The sequence below is a fragment of the Leptosomus discolor genome, chromosome 4 (genome assembly GCF_034619465.1).
Source record: "Leptosomus discolor isolate bLepDis1 chromosome 4, bLepDis1.hap2, whole genome shotgun sequence".
Taxonomy (NCBI): Eukaryota; Metazoa; Chordata; class Aves; order Leptosomiformes; family Leptosomidae; genus Leptosomus; species Leptosomus discolor.
The window spans coordinates 60524801-60548381 of NC_141394.1; positions in this window are offsets into that span (position 1 = coordinate 60524801).

The window sequence follows — 23581 nt, forward strand, 5'->3', positions numbered from 1 at the left end:
TAACATTCTTGTAAGTTTTGCTGCCATCATGCCTTTTCATAATGTTTATTCCTCAATTTCTAAAAAAAAAATATTAAAAAATGCCCATGGAACTTCTCTGCCTCCTAGACCATATTTAATTTGACTAAGAATTTTTTTCACAGGGAAAGGAGCTTGAAACCTACAGCAGGGTGTGTATGTATGTCTTTCTATTTTTATTTTTTTCTGTCATCAGATCACACTGTTACAGACCATATTTAGTAGCATAACCATCTGCTTCTTTCCCCACTTTTGAATATTCTCCAAAACCACAAAGACCTTTAAATGTCTTGAACTTCTGTTTGTCCCATAAATAGTGTTGTTTAGAGCAGCTCTCTTAATGGTAAAGCAATGCCATTTTGTAGGCAAAGACTACTTCTTAACACCATTTCCACAGGAAGTTCAAAGAGAATAAATGATTTATTACATTCAAGACTGGGCAAAATGTTCATTAAATATATATAGAGAGACCTAGATTCTAGCTGGAGATGACTTCAGCAATGAACTTGAGGTGTGCCAGTTATAAATATCTGACTTGGCTTCCACCTGTGTATGGTATTTTTTACATGCCATTGACTTTTTTCTTTTAACTTAGAGAAGAGCTTTTCAGACTAAAAACAAAACAACCCCACAGTTAAGCAGCATTCCTTTTGATACTCAAGGAATTTGGAGAAATGTGAAGCTTCCTTTTGTAAAAAATAACTATAATGCTGCAATACAAAATCTGAAGTGTTATGCCAAAGTAATTTGCTGCAACTAGAAATGGATCAGATCATGATACTGATCAAATTATTCTTGTATTTGAAGCTGTTTACTCTAAAACCTGAACTGAATATCTTGATCCCTATTTCTGGTTCAAAAGCGCAGCTTTGACATGAAGTAAAGGAGCAGTAAAGGAGAAAATCTGCTGTGGTGTGTACATGACATCAGCCTACATGAGTTCTTCTGCTTAATGATTCTGTTTACAGTTCATCTGTTCAAATATTTCAAATTCTGGCATCTGCAAGCACTCCAGAAGTGTGAAGAATTTTCAGTAAGGGTAAGAGACAAGTGGTTACCGATACTGAGTAGAGAATTAATTGGGCTGTAGTAGTTATGAGACTGTGATCAGGTCATTTACATTAAAATTTGTAATCTTTGTATGAGTGTGGACAGTATTAAAGGTCTCTCACTACTAGGATGGAAGGAACAGGCAAGGGGAACTATTTATCTATGACAGGTGCTGTGATCTCAGCAAAAATCTGGGGTCATCTTGAGCAACAGAAAATTTGAAGTAGCTTTGAAGACAATTCCTTTCACTTCCTAAAAATTCTCCATCCTTACAGAAAGGTTATTCTCCATGCTTCATAGGATACCAAAGCTAAAGGCAACAGCCCCCTCCCCCACTCCCCCCCCCCCAAGAAAATTAAAAAAAAAAAAAAATCAGAGCTTTAAACAGTGATTATTTGATTATTAAAGCAAGATAACAAATCAAAGACAATGTAGATCAGAACACTTTTAATAAACAATTACTCCTTCAATTACAATGTTTTCTTTACATTCCTCTGTGGAGAGCTTTTGAGAAACAATACATCTCTGAGAGTTGCTCCAAACTTAGTGAGGCCTATAATATTTTATTCATACACACAGCAGAAAATTGAGTCTTCTCTTTGTCTTTCATATGCATATACAACAGCTATTTGCATAGTGTTTGTCATTGGTACTTTCATAAGCCTATAAAAGGTGATGCAGTCCATTCTGTTACTGAGAGACAGAGAGTAGCCAACTCTGCATGGGGGAGTGGGGAACAGCATGTCCAAGCTCAACAGCCAGAGGAAGGAGCTGAAGGTCAAATTCAGGCAAATAGGTGCAGGAGAGACAGCTGTAAGAAACAGAAATACTTAGGGTAGATAGCAGTGGCAAGTTACGGGATGTGACAAGTCAAGACACTGTCGATACAGCCCTGGCAAAATTGAGTTAGACAGACCAGTAGAGAGGCAAGCTGAGCAAAACTGAGAAGCTGAAAACTACTGGGAGGTTGACAGCACAGTAAGTTGCATTTATATTTCTTTCTTCCTTTATCTGAAGACTTGCCTAGATTTTAAACACTTTTGTTACCTTCTCAGTAGTTCAGTTTCATCATGAGTTGTCTTTGTTAACAGTTTCAGTTCATGAACAGCACATACACAGCAGCATTGTATTTTTCTGAACTTAACAGTTGTACTAGTTTTATCTTTGTGGTCAAAAGTTCCCTAAATGTTTAAAAGTGTGAATTCTTTCTTTTACTGACTTTTAAAGAAATATTCCTTCACTTTTATCAAAGGCTGTTAGATCATTAAATTCTCTTTTAAAATAGTCCAGAGTTTTGTATTCTACAAAACATTTGCAAAGTTTGCAAAATAAACTTTTAAAAATAATTACTTCTTTAATAGTATCTTTAAGTTGTAGTAGCTACTTCAGTTATTAGTAATAGTATTATAATAATAGTTGGGTTCATATACAGATAAACAAATGTAATAAATTCTTATACTAAACAGGATCCAACTCCCTGAATTTCTCAGGGATTTCTGTTACAGCTTTGGGGACTAAGTTATTAGTGTGAATTTACAAGACTTTCAATATCTACAAGAGTGCAATTAGTGTTGTTATTAGGGTTCTCTGCTCTGAATACTCCACCTCATTCTCACCACTCCCAAACCAGTCTATTAGGATATCCAGCATCTTTATATCTGTGGCAAGCTTATTTGAAGCTGAAAAACTAAGTGAAGTGAGATAACTTTGCCTAACACTCAGAAAATGTCAAAGTTAAGATACTTGGAATGGAATACTTGCAGCTCAACGAGATAGATCTTTACACTGATTTTTTTTTAATGAGAAGACTTCCACTCTTCTCAATGATTTAAGAAATTATTAAGGAAATCTGAGTCATGCTGAAATAACCAATATTTTCCATTAAGCATTTTCTAGTTGTTGATCTTTCACTTAATTGTTGAAGGCCCTGAAATTCTGATAAAAATAACATAAATTAATTTCATTAGGATTGTTTTTTACTGATTTGAAGTGATAATTCATTTCTGAAGAAGAAAGAAATCTGCTTTGACAGCTCTGCTTTATGGTTTATGATAAAATCTCTTATGTAGGCTCCTGTTTGAAGTAACACAAACAGGGCTTCTTACTTCCATTTCAAGTCAGGACTATTCTGTAACATAAATATCTTATCAATATAAAAAGTTTCCACACCATCATCCTCCCAGCAGTGAGATCATATTAAAATCAACTAGTATTTTTACAAGATGTGTATTGCATTTTGTACAACTATCGATTGTTACTCATGGGTGCAGGGAGGTGGGAATGTCTTTGAATTTGCAACATACTGCTCTGAGTGTATCTGTATCTTACCACTAAAAGGAATTGTCCCTGTTTGGACTAAATCAGAACTAATTGTGTTTCAGTGATTTTACTTTTCAGTTAAGTCTCTTCTAAGTAACTGCACTCTCTGAAATCAACAGCATGATTTTCCAGACAGTGACTGCTTCCAGTAGTGATAACGCTTGATGTTTAGAGTTAATAACGGAATGAGATGCAGAAAGGCCCTTGCTTATACTTGCTTCTGTAGCAACCAAGGTCACTGCTAAATCTTGTACTCGGTGTTGGGGTCCCATAAGTGAAAAGGATCACATGCATGTAGAAAGGTCACACCTGCAGGGACGAGTGAACCAGACAGGTGACCCAAAACTGACCAACAGAGTATTCCATCCCATAGATGTCATATTCAGTATGAAGCTGAGGGATCACGAGGGTCTCTCTCCTTCGATGGCCAACATCTGAGGAGGACTCTGTCCATTTTTTATCTCCAATCCTCATCCACACATCCCTGAATCTAGTGCCTGAGTCCAGCCTGGGACTGCCCCAGTGCCAGCCCTGCAGCACCAGTGGTGACATGTCATCCTCAGGGTGGGGGGAGTTGGGTTTGGTGTTGATTTTGCCTATGTTTGTATATATTTAATTATTTTCTTATTTTTATTATTATATTTTCTCTTATTGTTCTTGTTTCATTCAAGCTGTTTTAGTTTCCTTTTCCAATCCATAAGTCTCTCCATTTTTCTCTCTCCCTTCCTCTTCTGGGAGGGGAGAAAGGTTAATAGAGAGTCTGTCATTTGTTAGTGGCTGGCCCAGCCTTAACCCTTAACAGGAATATATTACATATTTTATGTAAAGAATGAATCATAATAGCCATAGTTTATATATTTTTTCAAAATACAGCATAAAATACTATTATATTTAAAAGTTCAGGCAGGGTACAGACTGTGTGAGCACCCTGGACGTAATGAACACCATTTTAGAATGGAAGTAACATTATCCTCCATAATGCTTAGCTTGAATCCAGCTAACAAGTTTCACAAATCAACAACAATTTTGTTACTATTCAGTTTTCATTCATTTTTCACAGGTTTGTGCTAAACATAGCAGATAGATCTACTAGACGTGTTTTTACTTTGCCTTCCCTCCTGATGTTCCACTTCCTGCTACCTCATGATCACAATGCTGTGTGTGACTTCTTACAGGTGACGACTAACTTAATTAGAATGTTAAGGGATATGACAAGGCATAATGTTTTTCTCTTCAGTGGTTAAATAAGGGTGCTAATCACCATGACAGAGCACTCTGAATTAGTCAAATTCAGTGAAATTTGCATGCTGATGAGAACTAACTAGCCTGTTAGTCTTTATATGGGACAGAGAAATCAATGTTTCTCACTTCAACAGTAGAGGTGCTTTGAAATATAGTGATATGAAACTGATTATCTCCCAAACGTCCATCGCCCTCCATATGTAAGCTAAGATACAAGATACCACAAGGAGTAAAGGACTTAGCACTAACTTCTTCCTTGGCCACTTGCTGTGTATGCAATAAAACTTTGCTGCAAGATACCAAGAATATAGTTTTAGCTGTTTTTCTTATGCAAAACAGCATGAGAGTCATAAAGTGAATTACATTTCAGCACCAAGACAAATAAAGACTCCTGGCTAAAGGGGGAATCTTTTATAATAGAACAGTAAATAGTAGCTTTCCATTTCTTCCAAGTATTCCTCCATGAACTCATGTATGCTATTATTTTTTCACTCTGATGGAATTTTGAGTGTATCTGAGGTTAGTAAGGTCTGTCAATACCAAAAATGTCAGTAGGCGAATTCATTATTGTTGCTTCCTTATATGTATTTCAATAACTTCAGAAACTAACAGTATCTCATTAGCATGTGTTATACTCAAGGTCAGCAAATACAAATAATCAGCTCGTATAGGAGACTTATTAAGTAACATCTAATAGTCATTTTTGTTACAAAAATTTTAGTTCTTATGGCTCAGCAAAGATCTTAAAAACTATTGTAATTTATTTCTTAAAATAATAGCAATAAAATCCATTATGTTTGAACATTAAATTATAAATGTACAATTCATTACAGTAAGTAGAGCAACATTACTGTGGTTGTTCACAAAGAAATAAATACAAACAAAACAAATGGTTTCTATTTGTTTTCATATTTCACAGGTACACATTTGAAATGTCATTGTGACACTCGTCACTGTGTTTTACTTTCTGTGGAAAAAAAGTTACTGTTATCTTTTATTTTCAGGTTTAATACAAGAATAGTTCATAGCTGCACCAACTCCTTAACTGATTTTATTTTACATTTTCAAGAAAATGTACATTTTATTTGTAACATTTGTCATTTGTTGTTTTTCAAATCAGGTTTTTCAGTTGCTCTAAATGGTTTTCTTAATTGTAGAAATAAAGGGTAAGATGTTGTTTAATCACATTTACACCTGTAACAAAATTTAATATCTCATCGTTTTACAGCCTCATATATTCACTAATTCTTTTTTTGAAATGTAAAACTGGTCAAACACTGGCAATACAGAATCTTTATTAGGTTTTGTGACTTCATACTCTTCTAATTATGCTCAAGGACTCAAGCCTTTTATCAATAAGCAGACAAAATTACCATACCTAATATAAAAACTGGGGCAATATAAGCAGTTTATTGGGGAGCAAAGCTTAAGTTAAAATAAATCTCTCCACAGATTCTTTCAGAGTAGATTGCATGCTGACTATTGTTCGACCGCTAGACTCAGATTGAAAAGGAAGATTTGAAACTCACTCTTTGATAGTGTAAAGAGGGAAAGACTGAATTGTAACTAGAAGGGAAGAAAGGGGGAAAAAAAAAAATTGAAAACCTAGTTCAAAACTTGCTTGTTCAGAATCCAGCTCAGTGTGCTGGTATGCAGCACCTTTCTCTTTTCTGGGAAGAAAGAGGGAGTAATGATGATGCTCCAACCTGTCCAGACAGCAACTTTCAGCCAACATTTCTGTTTTGTTGTGTACACACATAGGAACCCTCTACTGACAATTCTTTCATCATTTTGTTCATTGATTTTCCTCAACATCTTGTGATTACATTCTCAGGATGAGAAACAAGATCCCTCTGTCACAGTAATTTGTATTGACTTTCAGAACCTCTCTATTTCTATCTATCTTTTTCTTTCTTTATCTCTTTCTCTCTTTTCTCTTTCTCTCCATTAACTGAACAGTTCCCAGATTTCTTTCCTGAGGCACTGCAATGTTTACCATCTAAGAAAACTAACAGTGAGACCACTGGAATGATATGTGGGTTTGCTCTGGAAAACTACATATTTCTTGAGTGGGGAATAAAAAAAAAAACAAAAACAAAAACAAACAAACAAAAAAAACCCAAAAAATCAACGGCAGCAGCAACTAATGCTAAATTCATGTGTTTCTATTAGTGCTATTCCATAACTTTCTTATGCACAAAATGCTGTAACTGTGTATTTAATCAGCTACTAAAATCATGTAGCTTAACAGTGTATATAAACCATAACTGTGGCAAACCAGAAAAACTTCAGCTAATTTCTTGTCAGCCTTGATTTCTTGAGCTTTTATTAGTTTATTAGAAAATACAAGAATACTACAAGGGATGAAAATTACAGTTGTATGTAGATAGACTTCCTAATCTCTTCTCGAAGTTGAAACCAATGATATCATATACTTGATTTTGCATGGATTTTTCACTAAGTATGCATTATGGAACAGTTCAATGATAGTTAATTTCTTCTGTTGTGTTAAAAGTAATGCTTTTTTTTATTTTTATGTAATTTTATTACTATGACGCTACACCACCATTATATTACACTAAATATTGAGGAATATTCTTTAATGCAAATAGACCAATTTCTACAACAAATGCACATCTCAGTTGAAATCTCCAGAACTGACCAACTGTACATACATCTCCCATTGCACATCAATAGTGCTTGGTTTGGTCTTTTTTGGTCACATCTTTAAAGATGCAGCAGTGTATAAGTTATATACATTTCTTATACATTATATGTAACATTGTATAGGTTATATACATTTCTTCTGGGATTTGTAGCTTGAAGGTCAGTTGCCTATGTATGAAAAAATTATCTGGAAAAGCTCATTCTTGAAGGTACTTAACCCTCACTTGACAGTTAACTTTAACAGATTATCAGAATCACCAGTGTTCTTGAGGAGCTTAAACCAAGTTACCACATTACAACAAGGTACAGTAGTTGCTAGATCAAGGTACATAGCTTAAACTCTCTTGAGATGTTGAAATTACCCAGACAGATCTTTAATATATCTGTATGGTACAGGTTACACCGTGTATCTTAACTATACTTTCATTAGGAAATCAGAATTTAATCTATATTATACATAGCATAACTGCAGTTTAGAATGTTCTTCATGAACTATAGTCATTGTAAGAGGGAAGAGTTCAAGCACACATTCAAACTTCATCAAAATGAAATTTTGCACCTTTTGAACTTCTCCTCATAAAACGGAAAACAATGCCTTCTTGTTTTGCTTTTGTCTTGAAATCAGAAATAAAGGTCAATACAGTACTGTAATGCAAAGATACTTAGAAATAAAAATAAATTTAATTTAATTTTAGTTTTACACAAACCCAGTTGCTGATATTAGATCTAGAACATTTACAGATTTTGCTACACATCTTAGAAAAATATTTGCATTTCTTGGAGACATATTCTAGTTTGGGAAAAAATTGAATGAGTGCTATATCTACTTCCTCTTTATTTAAAACAATTCAAGATAATTTACCTTTTAATCTAATATTATTTTATGTTTTCAGTTAAAGTTATAGAGGATGTTGCATATTCTTCTGTATTCTACACTTCTCCTCCTGTCCAAAATAAACATCATTGTATCAGTTTTTTGACATCCTTTCTCTGAATAACTAAAAGGGTTAAAAGTGGAGGGAAAAAATAAAGAGACAGAACCTATTAAAGAATGCATTTGAAACATCTGAAGCTTGAATAACTAAGAATACCTGTGAGTGGGAAGATGGATCAAGAATGTTGCAGTTTCAGTGTCATTCACAACAGACATTTATCATTCTTGTTGCAGTAAGGCAAGAAAACTTAAGGACCCTTGAGAGAGTAGAACAAGATATTGATCAGAGTTTTATAAGCTCTAAAATCTTGTACTTGAACCTGGAGTAGGTCCTTTAAAAGTGCTGTGTAATCCCCAAACTTGGCTTTGTTTGAACACGTGAATAAAAACTAACATGGTTGTATCTGGGTTTTCTTGTGAAAAAAAAAAAAAGTGCTCTCAGGGCACATTTGAGGTACAGTTACAAATCTACTGTTCTTACCAAGTGGCAAAATTGTGCAAATTTTCCCTTTTTATTTTGACCTAAACTTCAATCTCTTATGCTATGAAATATCTAATATTATAGATCTGTTCATTGTCTGTTGATGTCAGCTAGATTACTCATGGTAGTAATAGAATTAAGAAACACAGTTTTATCCTTCAACATGATCCATCAGACAAGGGAATTTCATAAAATCGTTTGTGTGGGGGTATGTGCATTTACAAATTTGACTCAGGAAAAAAAGGTTTCATCTGTCAAAATCTTTTATAAGGAAAACAATGATATTTAATCATCGGACAAAACCCCAGGTAGACAAATATACACAGAGCACTCTAGTCTGAAAATTGTATACCACTTAAATACCTATACCTAATGTTTCTTAATAGCTGTCTTTAGACAACTTGTTAGTCATGACCAGCAAAATGTTCTTCAAATTAATTCAGGTATAATTTAGGTCATATGAAGTTTTCTTTTTCAAAATCAAATGCTAGAGCCCTCATTTCTGCCTATTTTCTTATGAAAACAGATGTGTTGCTTGTATTAAAAACTTAAGACAAAAAACAACCAAAAAGAATTATTTGCATTTTCACTGCCTTTATCAGCAGTAATTTTATTGTATCTTTCTGAAGTAAATACAACTCAGTGTATTTGGTTTTAATTTAAAATATTCAAAAATTTGAGATGATTTCTGAAATTTTAGAAAAGATGTGCTTTTAAGATCTTATGAGGAAATGCTTAAAGGAAAAAAAAGAAAGATAGTGTTTCTCTAAATGGAAGGAAACTGTAACTGTAATATAAGAGGAATTCTAGTAAATACCCATTTTGTTATGAAAAAATATATATTAATATATTTGCTCTATTACTAATCTTTAACCGTATCATACTTAATATTCCACATATTTGAATTTCCAGAGTATGGAAAGCATAGTACATGGGTAACTAATACCAGAAAGTTTTATATACTTCAGTTCTCAGAAGGGTATCAGGAACCTGCACCAACTACCAGCTATACGAACATAATCAGCATATTACATCAGGATGGCATCAAGGAAGCTTGCCTGCTAAGCGAAGTTAGCTAGTAGAAAAGCATTGAGGATAGGGCAGGATGCAAAATTCTCCCCTTCGTAGAGTTAGAATATTTCACTTAAATTTTGAGAACATAATCTTCATACTCTCATTATTATGCCGTATTCTCCTGAGTGTATGTGCTTAAACTTAGTGAAATGAGCTCACTGTCAAAATATTGATATAAAATTCTAAGAGTGAGGTCACCACTTACAGACTTTTCCAGTTGGCTAAAGAGTTTACCATAACCACCAGTAGCTGTGTGCTCAGGAATAGTTTGTCTCTGAGTTCTACTCTTTCAATGGATTTTGATGAAGGAATGCCTAATTTCTATATCCAGAGGAAGTCTGTGTCTGAATCGACTTTGAACTAATTGGACTCTGGAAGTCTGGAGATGTGCAGAAGCACAAGAGTATCTTACTAGAGAACCTAAAACTGAAGCTGGGCGTTATCTAGGTAGCCTGTATGTTCAAAGGCTAAATGACAGCTGGAAGGAAAGTGTTTTGTTTTTTTTGTTTTATGTTTAATATCTCAGAGATACTGTGCATCCAACATAACCCTGCTTTAGGTAGTTACGTACTAAATTTAAGAATCTAGTTTGGAAGTAAGGAAACCTGTTTCAAATTGTTAAATTGCTTTCTACGAAGAACAAAAAAAAAAAAAAAAGATTTTTAAAATGTCACCAAAAAAACAAGACATGGAGAAAATATAAAAGATAGTCACTGGCTAAAATGTACCCCTTCTTTCAAAATGAGTGACAGATAAATGAAGCATTTTTCTACTATGCTCAATTTCAGAGCAGGCTTCTATCATTCAAAATAAAAGGAAAATGGTGTGGTGGGGAGGAAACAAAAAATACTTTATGTGTTAATTCTAAGAGTATTATAATTAAAAAAAAATAAGAAAACCAAAAATACTTAAAACAAACCAATTATAATCTAAAAGCAATACTATTTTAAATGTTAAAAAAATCTTTTATATTCCAGATGTAGCTTACAGATGTGGAATCTTTTTTCTTTAATCAAATTGATCGTTATTTACTTTCGATAGTCAAATTCTATGCGTTTGTATTTGAGATTTTTGGAGGACTCCTTTAGAATTTTCTAAAAGGTGTCCTGATGAACGATCACTCGATCTGTGGAAAAGATTGTGAAAATATATGGTATCCATCAAAGTCACTACTAAACAAAGAAAAATGAAATCTAAGATACAAGATTGATTAATCGGTGGCTTAGAGGGCTTACCAGCCACTTCCCACACAGTAAAAATAAAATGGTTTCGTTTCATGCTCTAGAATGACTCTGTGCATTTTCATGCCGTAACCCTAACAAATATAAAATAAGAAAAATGGTCAAACTAATTTAGATAAAATAACTGCTCTGGTAGTGTTCCGAGCTACCTCATTCCGTCTGTAAACAAACGTCAGGTTTTGTGAAAACATCTGTGTTTTCTGGCCTGCAGGGAATTTGATTAACTTAGAAAGCTGCAGACACAGAAAAACAGTTTGCTTTCTGTTTTTAGTCAAATTTCCAAAAAGTATTAATAATTGGATTTTTTTTTTCTTTAATCATTCAAGTCTGAACAACTCCAAGTCCCTTCTTGTTCTGACTTAGATGTGAAACATCAAGGGATAATTTTTGCTCTTTTGATGTTAGACATCTAACCATAAAGAAAATAAGAACAAGCTCAACGAGAAAGGAAGAAAAATACAGGAAATTAGTTCTTATTACAGTTTGGATATATTTATCATTAATTAAGTTATTAACAGCTGACTTATTTTCAAAATAGTTAATGGAGTTTCCACTCATTTAAGAAATTATATCATTAACACATACAACTATTGTATTATTTAGGTTGCTTTTAGTGGTACCATTGCATTTGCAAATGTATCCTAAGTCACATAAAATTACATGGAAGTACCATAGATATTTCAATATTACAATTAATTCATTTTTCAGTACTATAACAAGTGTTACAAATTGGAATGTTAGTTCTATAAAAATATTAAAGAAAATGTATAATATGCCTCAAATCAGCTGATATACTAACAGCTCCTTTTAGTTAAGTTTTCTAAAACCAGCAACAATTCATAGAGATTTTAGTAGATTCACAACCAATTCACACTGCAGAAGAAAACTATATAAAGTGTGTTGATACTAATGATATCAAAGTGCTGAGCCTACATACTCACACAACAGGTCTTTTCATTTGTAATGTCACCTAAAATTTCATCACAGTCATCAAAACCAGACGGTGAAACAGCATTAAGGCATAGACTGCTACATGTCATAACAGGGCTGATCTGCTTTAGTTAACAGAGGCTGTACTTCAGTTGGATCTTCCCTTTCTTCCTAGCATTAGTTACATGAAAGCATATGAAAATATCACTTTTGGGGGTGTCAAGGGTTGAGGCTGGGCTGGACACTAATGAATGACAGATGCTCTTTATTAACCCCTCTCCCCTCCCAGAAGTGGAAGGGAGAGAGAACAAGGGAGAGAGACTTAAGGTTTGGAAAAGAAAACTAAAACAGCTTTAATGAAACAAGAACAATAAAAGAAAATATAATAATAAAAATAAGAAAATAATTAAATATATACAAATATATACAAAACCAATACCAAACCCAACTCCCCCCACCCTGAGGACGACATGTCACCACTGGTGCTGCAGGGCTGGCACTGGGGCAGTCCCAGGTTGGACATGGCAGCAGACAGGAACTGGATGCAGGAGCTGGACTCAGGCACTGGATTCAGGGATGCATGGATCGAGATAGACGACAGAAGAACAGATGGTATCCTCCTCGGATGTTGGCCATCAAAGAACAGAGCTGGACCCTTGTGATCCCTCAGCTTTATACTGAATATGAGGTATATGGAATGGAATACCTAGTTGGTCAGTTTTGGGTCACCTGCCTGGTTCATTGCTTCCTGCAGGTGCAACCTTTTTAAGTGCTTGCGGCCCTTTTCACTTCTGATACCTCAACACAGGATACAGAATTTAGCAGTGACCTTGGTTGCTACAGGAACGAGTATAAGCAAGGGCCTTTCTGCATCCCATTCCTTGTTATTAACCATAAACCTCAAGCACTATCACTACTGGAAGCAGTCACTATCTGGAAAATTATGCTGTTGATTTTGGAGAGTGCAGTTACTTAGAAGAGACTTAACTGAAAAGTAAAATCACTGAACACAATCAGTTCTGTTTTAGCTCAAACCAGAACATGAAGGAAAACTGTCTAAAGTGTACACACACAACTGACTGTCTTTCTGAGTCTGTGGGAATGTTCTTGCTCAGCCCACCTCATGGATCCATGCTCACTGCTGGCACAAAAGCTAATGCGTTAAACATTCACCATTTTCTAAAGCTGGTATTTTGACAGCAGTCCATACAAAAAAAAAATGCATTTTTAAAATACAGAATTATTTGATATATGCGCGTTTATAATGCACTAAATAGTCCTTACTTTGTTCTCTCCTGGCGCACACTTAAAATTATTAGGATTTATTTAGGGACTAAAGTGGTTTAGTCTGTCTCCCCCGGGGTACAGGTGCTTGGGAGGAGTCAAATGTGTCATCAGCAGAGCCCTTCCCTTCCACTGACTTGTACAGCTCCTAGTATTCCTGCTCAATCCTGCTACAACTCATATTCTCCTTGCCTCCTGGAAAATGAGTTCAGGATTGCTGCTGTCCACCTGAGACTTCCTGAACTGAGACACAAGACTCAGCACAGGCACCCTTCAATTATTTCTTTGACTGCTTCACACTAGCAGTTTCCTACTAGATATTTCTGGGTGAGGTTTGGGAAACAGGCCTTCCAGCCCTCTTCCTTTCCTGGCTAGACAGGACTACTCACAGGGAGATGTAGAAATAGTTTATTGGCTTCTCTTGGGACCTAATCCAGCACAGCAATTCTGCCAGCTACTCTGGTCCTCCTCTGTTGGTGGTTTGGTTTCTATTTTCTCCTTCTCTACTTCACATTCAACAAATCTTTTCACTTTTTGTTTGCAAACTGTGTGAGTTGGAACTTATTTCTGTGTCTGTGATCTCAAAGTGTGCAGGAAATGTAGCTGCCAAGGCCTGTATGTCTTCAATAAGAAAGGCTAAAAAGCTCAGACTGTCACAGCTTGAAAAGCTAGGATATAAAAAGTTTGCAAGGTCTGGTCTGACAGGACTGCAGAGTGGAGTAGAAAGGATTTCTGTATAGGACTTCTAAAAGTTGTAGAGTCTGAAAACTTTAGATGCCAAGGCACAGAGTTGGGATAGATGAAACAGGGTGAAAGCTGAAGTCAGGAACCAAAATGCAGTTGCGTTATTTGTTTTCTCTTTTGAATAACAGGTATTTACTAGAGGTAGCATACTTGTAGAAATTTAGTCTGCTTAGCGTTAGTGCCAGTATTCAGGTGCCACACTCCTGGACTCCCTCAGTTTTGTGAACATTGCACAGGAGCAAACCAAGCAAACGTAGTCAGAAAGGACTGGGAATAGCACGGTGAGAGGCAAATCTCACCACCTTTCAAAAAACAAGGACAACCTACTTCTCAGTAATCAGTGGTGCTCATTTGTCACATAAGCACAATGGGTTTTTTTTTTTGTTTGATCGGTTATTTATAAATCAGCTCCCCTTCAGAATTTCTTTCCGAGATGACGATCGATTATCATCTGCAACAATATCCTGACCATTATTCACACAAAGTAACATGTGATGTGGAGCAACAGGCAATTATTTACAATGAGATATGTTGTTAAAAAGCAAATACACAGTATCTAGCAACAATGCAACCTGTTACTTTTTATAATGCCTTTTTATAACTGGAAACAACCTAGATGCCACAAAATTTCCATAGTTTGCCGGTTGTGCCAAATACAAGAAAAACTACAGTGACAGAGATCACATCTTTTTTTCCCTGCTTTGTGCCTTGTTACAAGCCATGGTGTTTTTCCTGCCTTGAAATGGCACTTCAGATCCTCTAACCACCACTCCGGTGGTGGAGCAGGGAGGTAAGTCTCACTATAAAAAACCAGTATGGTTCATCCCAGATATATTTTAGCCAAAAGCTATGGAGAATCATGAGTATGACAGCATCTTTCTATTCAATTTCTGCATCCTACATTCCGTTTAATTCTAAAATATGTGTATTTAGCAAAACGAGAGTTCTAAGTGACTTTGATTAGCAGAGAGACATCATAACCATATGTTCTATGTCTTAGTCAGCCTAACTGCTAGAGAGGAGACAAATTTTAAAACTAATGTCACAATCACATTGCAAATATCTTGAAAAAAAAAATGTCCTAAAAATAGAGTAATTTTTCAAATTAGGAGAAACAAGACAAAAAACCCCAAACTGCTAGTATTTCTATTGATCTCTAATCTTCCAGTGTTTCTTGTGACCTTTCAGGGTATTTGTATTTTAATGCTTTACATTAATTAGCTTAAAAATAACACAAAGCTTAAATGTCCCTTAAACAATAGAACAGCTGTACTAGATAGTAAGATAATAACCATTAAAATAGCTATCAGGGAATACAGCTTTTGAGAGAGCTAGGACTGTCAAGAAGCATAATAGAAAGCTGAGAAGATTAATTCCTAACCCTTGTATCCAGATTTAAAAAAAAAAAAATAATGAAAAAGGATAGATAAAAAATATATAATAGATACAATGTTATTACAAATACTCATAAATAAGAAATATACAATAAATACTGCTACAACATTTCATAAAGCAATATCTAGAAACATCAGTAAATATTTGTAGTGGAATGGATTTGAAATACTCCCTGAAAAAAAAATCTGTTGCCTTCTGTTAGTTTGTAAGAAGATAACGAGTCCTTTGAGATTAATACAAGGTAAACCAGAGGGGAGGGGCTGCTTCAGAGGACAAAGTCGCTCTTTCCTGTTGACCTACTTAGAGTTTACTTCTCAAAAATAGGTCTGTTCCCTAACTCTTGCATAACTCACAGTTCAAAGTAAAATAGGAACAGATTCCAAAAGATGGGGAAATGGATGCACTTCTTGGTATGCTGTGTTCTTTATAATGCATATGGGAAAAGAAACTAAGAATTCTCTTATTTCAGATAAGAAAGAGGAGAAATTGCAATATCGCTTTCATACAGTCTTCATAATACAAATCAATGTGTCTTTCAAGTGGAGTGCATAAAAGATTGGGGAATAGGGATTTAAACTTTTTAAAAAGACTTCTAAGAATCATAGATGAAGTTTTCTCTAAAGCTTCAACTAAAGTTGTTTATATATACTAGCCTCAGTTCAATCTTGGCTTTCAGTTTACATGTCTTTCTCTACCAGTGCAAAATGTATGTAAAGTGGATATAAAGTGCAACTAAATAAGACATGGCATTTTATACTTACTTTACACTCATTCTGTTCTAGCACAACTGACAATAAGAAGATTTATTCTCTTCTATGTGACATTGGTGAAAAAAGATTTTTTTTAATGACCATGTATTTTCATTTTTGCTGCCTTTAAAATGCTAGTCATGAGCAGTTATGGAAAACGGACTCTACACAGAATCATAGAATCATAGAATCATTCAGATTGGAAAAGACCTTTGAGATCATCAAGTCCAAGCATCAACCCCACTCTTCCAAGAACACCTATAAACCATATCGCCCAGCACCACATCTAAATGACCTTTAAACACATTAAGGGATGATGACTCAGCTACCTCCCTGGGCAGCCTGTTCCAATGCTTGACAACCCTTTCAGTGAAAATTTTTTTCCCAATGTCTAGCCTAAACCTACCTTGGTGCAGCTTGAGTCTGTTCCCTCTTGTTCCTTCATTAATTACCTGTGAGAAGAGAGAAGCACCTACCTCTCTACAATGTCCTCTCAGGTAGGTGTAGAAAGCAATAAGGTCTCCCTTCAGCCTCCTTTTCTCAAGACTAAATAAACCCAGTTTCCTCAGCTGCTCTTCATAAGACTTGTTCTCTAGACCTTTCACTAGCTTTGTTGCCCTTATCTGGACATGCTCCAGCACCTCAATGTCTTTCTTGTATTGAGGTGCCCAGAACTGAACACAGTACTTGAGGCGTGGCCTTACCAGTGCCAAGTAGAGGGCAATGATCACCTCCCTACTCCTGCCGGCCACACTATTCCTAATACAATCCAGGATGCCATTGGCTTTTTTGGCCACCTGGGTGCAATGCTGGCTCATATTCAGCCGCTTGCTTGTCAGTTAGTACCCCCAGGTGCTTTTCTGTGGGATAGCTTTCCAGGCATTCTTCCTCAAGCCTGTAGCGTTGCATTGGGTTGTTGTGGCCTAAGTGCAGAACCGGCACTTGGCCTTGTTGAAGCTCACTCAGTTGGCCTTGCCCCATTGATCCACCCTGTCCAAGTCCCTCCGTAGAGCCTCCCTACCCTCAAGCAGATCAACACTCCCACCTAACTTGGTCTCATCTGCAAACTTACTAAGGGTGCATTCTATCCCTTCATCAAGATCACTAGGTTAAACAGAAGTGGCCCTAGTACTGACCCCCGTGGAACACCACTTGTGACCAGCTGCCAACTGGATTTAACTCCATTGATCACCACCCTCTGGGCCTGGCCATCCAGCCAGTGTTTTTCTCAGCAAAGCATACGCTCATCCAAGCCATGAGCAGACAGTTTCTTCACTAGAATTTCACAGGAAACAGTGTCGAAAGCTTTACGGAGGTCAAGATAAACAATATCCACAACCTTTCCCTCATCCATCAGGCAGGTCATCTTGTCATAGAAGGAGATCAGGTTTGTTAAGCAGGACTTGCCTCTCATAAACCCATGCTGACTGGGCCTGATCACCTGGTTGTTCTGTAAATGACTGGTGATGGCACTCAGGATGATCTGCATCATGACCTTCCCTGTCACCAAGGTCAGACTGACAGGTCTGCAGTTTCCCGGATCCTTCTTTTGGCCTTTCTTGAAGATGGGTGTCACATTTGCTCTTCTCCAGTCCACTGGGACATCCCCAGTCAGCTAGGAGATCTGGTAGATGATGGAAACAGGCTTGGTGAGTACATCCACAAACTCTTTCAGTACTCTTGCATGTAGCCCATCCAGCCCCATAGACTTGTGTGCATCTCAGTGGTGTAGTGAGTCACTGACCACTTCCCCTTTCATTGTGAAGGCCACATTCTGCCTCACACCCTGTCTTCCAGCTGAAGGAGCTGGTTTCTGGGTAACGACTAGTTCTACTACTAAAACCGAGGTAAAAAAGACACTCAGCACCTCAGCCTTTTCCTCATCCTTTGTCACTGTGTTTCCCCCTCTATCTAGTAAAGGAAGAAGCTTTTCCCTAGCCCTCCAATTGTTCTTATTGTATTTATAGAAACATTTTTTTATTGTTCTTAACAGCTGTAGCTAGTTTAAGTTCTAATTGGGCTTTGTCTCTCCTAATTTTCTTCCTGCATAGCCTCACTACTTCTTTATAGTCTTCATGAGAGACCTGCCCCCTCTTCCAAAGGTCACAAACTCTCCTTTTGTTCCTGAGGTCATGCCAAAGGTCCCTATTCAGCCAGGCCGGTCTTCTTCCCCACTGACTTATTTTTTTGGCACATGGGCATAGCCTGTTCCTGTGCCTTTAAGACTTCATTCTTGAAGTATGTCCAGCCTTCCTGGACAGCTTTACCCTTCAGGGCTGCCTCCTAAGGTACTTTGTCAATCAGTCTCCTGAACAGGCCAAAGTCTGCCCTTTGAAAGTCCAAGATGACAGTTTTACTAACCCCCCTCCTTACTTCCCCAAGGACTGAAAACTCTATCATTTCATGATCGCTGTGCCCTAGATGGCCTCCAACCTTTACTTCCCCCACAAGATCTTCTCTGTACACAAGGAGCAGGTCCAGGAGGGCACCTTCCCTGGTTAGCTTCCTTACCAGTTGTGTCAGGAAGTTATCTTCCACACACTGCAGGAACCTCTGGGACTATTCTCTCTCTGCAGTATTGTATTGCCAGCAGATATCTGGAAAATTGAAGTCCCCCATGAGAACAAGGGTAGCAATTGTGAAACTTCTCCCAACTGCTTATAAAATATTCCATCCACCTCTTCATCCTTGTTGGGTGGTCTGTAACAGATTCCAACCACAATACCAGCCTTGTTTGCCTTTCCTCTGATTCTTACCCATAGTAAGTTGACCCTATCGTCACTGTCATTAATTTTTATGCGTTTGTAAGTCTCCCTAATATAGAGGGCTACCCCACCACCTCTTCTTCGTTGCCTATCGCTTCTGAAAAGTTGGTAGCTGTTGATTGCAGTGCTTGAGTTGTGTGAGTCATCCCACCAGGTTTCCATGATGGCAGCTATATCACAGTTTTCTTGCTGTGGACTGGTATCCAGCTCTTCCTGTTTATTGCCCATGTGGTATGCATTAGTATAGATGCTCTTCAGCTGAGCTAATGATACTGCCACAGTTTTGGGAGGACTAACCCTAATTCCCACCTGACCATTCTCAGCCACTTCTCTGGTTGCTAACTTATCAACAAGCCTAGTGTTTTTGCTGCTGCAAGGGTCACCATCCCCAAACTCAACTGAGATGTCAGACTGAAAGAACACACCAGCATAATGACCCACGAGCATATGCCTCATCCAGGCTCCTCTCTGGCAAGCCTGGTTTCTTCCCCATCCCCCTTCAAAGCTAGTTTATAGCTCTACCTATAAAACTTGCTAATTCTTGTCCCAGGATCCTTTTCCCCCTTTGAGACAAATTAACCCCATCTGTTACTAGCAGGCTAGGTGTTTTACAGACCAATCCATGGTCAAAAACCCCCAAATTCTGTCCATGATACCAGGCTCAAAGCCAAGAATTCACCTGATGGCTCTTCCTGTTGAAACCCTCATCACTCCCTGCAATTGGTGGGATAGAGGAGAACACTACTTGCACTTCCAATCACTTAACCAGCTGACCCAGGGCCCTGAAGTCTCTCTTCGTTGCCTGTGGACTTCTTGATTTAAGTTCACTGCTACCTACTTGAAAAATTAGTAACAGGTAGTAACACGAGGGATGAACCAGAGTATGAAGTTTTCTTTTTACTTCCTTGACCCTGGCCTCAGCTGGAGGCAGCAGACTTCCCTAAGAAGTGGGTCTGGTCTGCAAATAGGACCTTCCATTCCCTTCAGAAGTGACAAGTACTCACCTTTTATTCTTTATTGAGGCTGTTTTGATACAGGGTTTAGACTGACTTAGTACTGGCGACGCCACTAGATTAGGTGAACCTTCAGCCTTGTTGGTGTTTGATTCTCCCTGCAGAGCACCATATCTATTTTGCAAGGGCCCCTGGGGGGATGCAGTTGCTACTGGGGTGTCATGCTTGCCGCGCCTGGCAGGAACTTGTTGCCACTGATCCCTTTCCTCCAAGTCATCACATTCAGTGAGATGGAGAGGATAGGGAACCCTCTGTGTCCTTAGTACTGTGCACCTGCTGGCACTGTTCCAAGAAAGGTAGAGTCTAACTCCACCATTGTATCTCCCTCTCACACTCCCTTATAGCCCTCAGCCTTTCAACCTCCTCTTTCATCAGCCACAAGGCTGAGCAGATCATTCACCTGCTCACATTTAACACAGGTGTTGTCCTCCATTGCAAGCGCAAGGCTCCGGCACTCCCTGCAGCTGGAGGCCTGGACACCTACATGTTGCATGGGACCTCTGTCTGGGTTGCCTCATTTCTTTTGACGACAGCTTTTGGCCAGGTTGCAACCATGGCTGGTCCTGCCCCCATGACTAACAACGCAAACTTCCAGGACATGAACAGGTGACTCACCACATGCCTTCTTTTTCGACCTTGATTGGATCTTCTATCCCTGCACTCCCTGATGGGGTTTAAATAGCCCACTGCAGCCGTGGCTCTGCCCACGCCTCACTTGCCTTTCTCGCAAGAGCTGCCCAGTGGGTGAGGAGGGTCACTCCGCTGGCCACGTGTCTCCTGGTTTCAGGGAAAAAAGCCCCTGTATGTCGAGTTCTGCCACTCTGCCTCACTGTCGTGGGGATGGTCCAGCTCCAGAGGCTGATCTCAGCGACTGATCCATATCACAGATCAATCAGCTTCATAATGTTATGTTGCACTGTTAGTTAAGTGTTCTGCTTTTGATCAGCCAGTGAGACTCCTACAGTGAAATGAGAAATATCAGTTATGTTAACCAGAAAATTATTTGGAGAATAAAAATGCAGGAGACCAATTAACTTTAAAATTTGGCCACAAAGATGATGATAACATATTTTCAGGATGAATTTGGTATAGACTTTTAGCCTTCTGATGTTGGAGACCAGAGGAGCGAAGCTGCTCCCTAAGTGAAGGTTAGCCATAAGCAAGGTCACCCCAGCACAGGCTGTGCCCCACAAGGTCTGACCACAGTGGACAGAGACAGCTGCTGGTAACAGGGTCCATCAACATTTCCAGAAAAGGGAAAGTGAAAAAACAGGTCTGAGGTACAATACATGGGATCCACTCAAAAGCAGCAAGAGAAAAGCCCAAAGAGAAGAGTGGCTCTGGTAAGACCCCACCTGGAGTACTGCATTCAGCTCTGCAGCCCCCAGTATAAGAAAGACATGGACCTGCTCGAGTGGGTCCAGATGAGAACCATGAATAAGGCCAGGGGCCTGGAACACCTCACCTATGAGGACAGGCTGAGAGAGTTGGGGTTGTTCAGCCTGGAGAAGAGAAGGCTCTGGGGAGACCTTCTAGCTGCCTTCCAGTACTTCAAGGGGGCCTACAGGCAAGGTGAGGAGGGACTCTTTACCAGGGAGGGCAGTAGTAATAGGATGAGGAGTAATGATTTCAAACTGAAAGAGAGTAGATTGAGATTAGATATTAGGAAGAAATTCGTTACTGTGAGGGTGCTGAGATACCGGAATATATTGCCCTGAGAAGTTGCGGATACCCCACCCCTGGAAGTGTTGAAGGCCAGGTGGAATGGGGCTTTGAGCAATGTGGTCTAGTCGAAGGTGTCCCTGCCTATGACAGGGGGGTTGGAACTAGGTGATTTTTAAAGTTCCTTCCAAATCAAACCATTCTATGATTCTATGAAACAAGTTACATCATACCTCTGAGGCGGTGCTGTGGTTTAAGCCCACCCAGCCAGCAACAATGCATCACACAGCCACTTGCTTACCCCTACCCCATCCCCTGAGCGATGGGGAGGAGAAAATATAACCAAAAGGCTTTAAGGTCGAGACAAAGGACAGGGTGGGCTCACTCAGCAATTAAGGTCACAGGCAAAAGACAGACTGAAGTTGGGGAAAACATCATCAATTAAACAACCGCCACCACCAAGGACAATGAGAAATACAAACAGGTCTTAAAAACACCTTCCCCCCACCCCTCCCTTCTTGCCAGGCTCAGCTCTGCTCCCAGTTTCTCTGCCTCCTCCTCCCCAACAGCACAGGGATCAGGGAATGGGGGTTACATTCAGTTCATCACAAGTTCTCTCTACTGTTCCTTCCTTCTCAGGGAGAGAGAGGTCCTCGCAGTCCTCCCTTGCTATAGTGTGGGTCCCTCCCATGGGCTGCAGCCCTCCCAGCAATGGGCTGCTGCAGCACGGGTTTCCTTGGAGTCACAGCCTGCTTTGGGGACAGCCACCTGCTCAGTCTTGCAGTCCTCCATGGGCTGCAGGCAAACATCTGGGCCAGGGCCACCCCTGATCTCTATGGGCTTGTACAGTGCTAGCCCACCATCCCACCGTGGGCCACAGGGGAATCTCTGCTCTGTCACACCTCCTTGTCTCCTTCCTCACTGACCTGGGTGTCCACATGGTTGTTTATCTCACATTCTCCTCCTCTCCTCCACTCCCAAACAAAGACTTACAACAAAGAACTCACTCAACAGACTTTTACCCTCTTAAGTAGGGTTATTCACAGAGGTGGTGATTGGCCTGGCCCTGGCCAGAGTCAGGTCCAAATTTGAGCCAGGAGAGCTTCTGGAAGCCTTTTAGAGGAGCGATCTCTGTAGTCCTCTCCCCTGCTACCAGAACCCTGTCAGACACAAACCCAACACAGGGGGGCATCCAGGAAACAAGGCACCTGCAAGGTAGGCGTGAAGTCCATACAGCAAGCAGATATAGGACTGGAGACAGGCATACATTGAACATAGCTCAACCAAGAATGGGCTGCCCAGGACTGAGCTTATGCGGAGGTTCTGGGTCCATGGGCTAAGGGTGTGGACAGATGCCCCAGATGAGGCTGATTGGAGTCATTAAAGTCCATTAGTGCCCTCATGACTCTGAGAGCCAAAAGCGGTAAAAAAGCAGTTTGGGTTTAATATTGAAAAAAAAAAACCCTAACAATAGAACAACCAACCCTCCCCCAAAAATCAAAACTCTTCAATACTTTCATTTAGTCCTACTTGATATATTAAAACGTAACTGATCAAATAATGAATTCAGCTAATAGGCTTTGGATCAGAGAGACTATTTCAGTTAGGACCAATTCTTGAGGGTTTCTCTCATACTGTAGAGAAACTATCTAAGAATATATTCTCATTTCAACAAAACCTGAACTTCTTAAAATACTGCTGTTCAACTGAAACAATGAAATGGCAAATTTACACCAACTTCTGCCTAATAAAGCTTGGTTGTTTTTAATCATGGATGGGAGACCTTTCCCGAATTTATATTATTCTTAAAAGGTAAATGAAATAACATCTATAATGTTTTTTGAACATAAAACTCAACCCATGTTTGAGCACAAGCTTATCTTACATCCCACCTACAATCTCCTACTCTGCGATTCAGTGGTTGGTATGTGGAATGAAGTGCATTCTCAGCAAGTTTGTGGACAAGCCAGTTTGAGAGGAGCAATCAATTTGCTGGAGGGCAGGGCTGTTCTT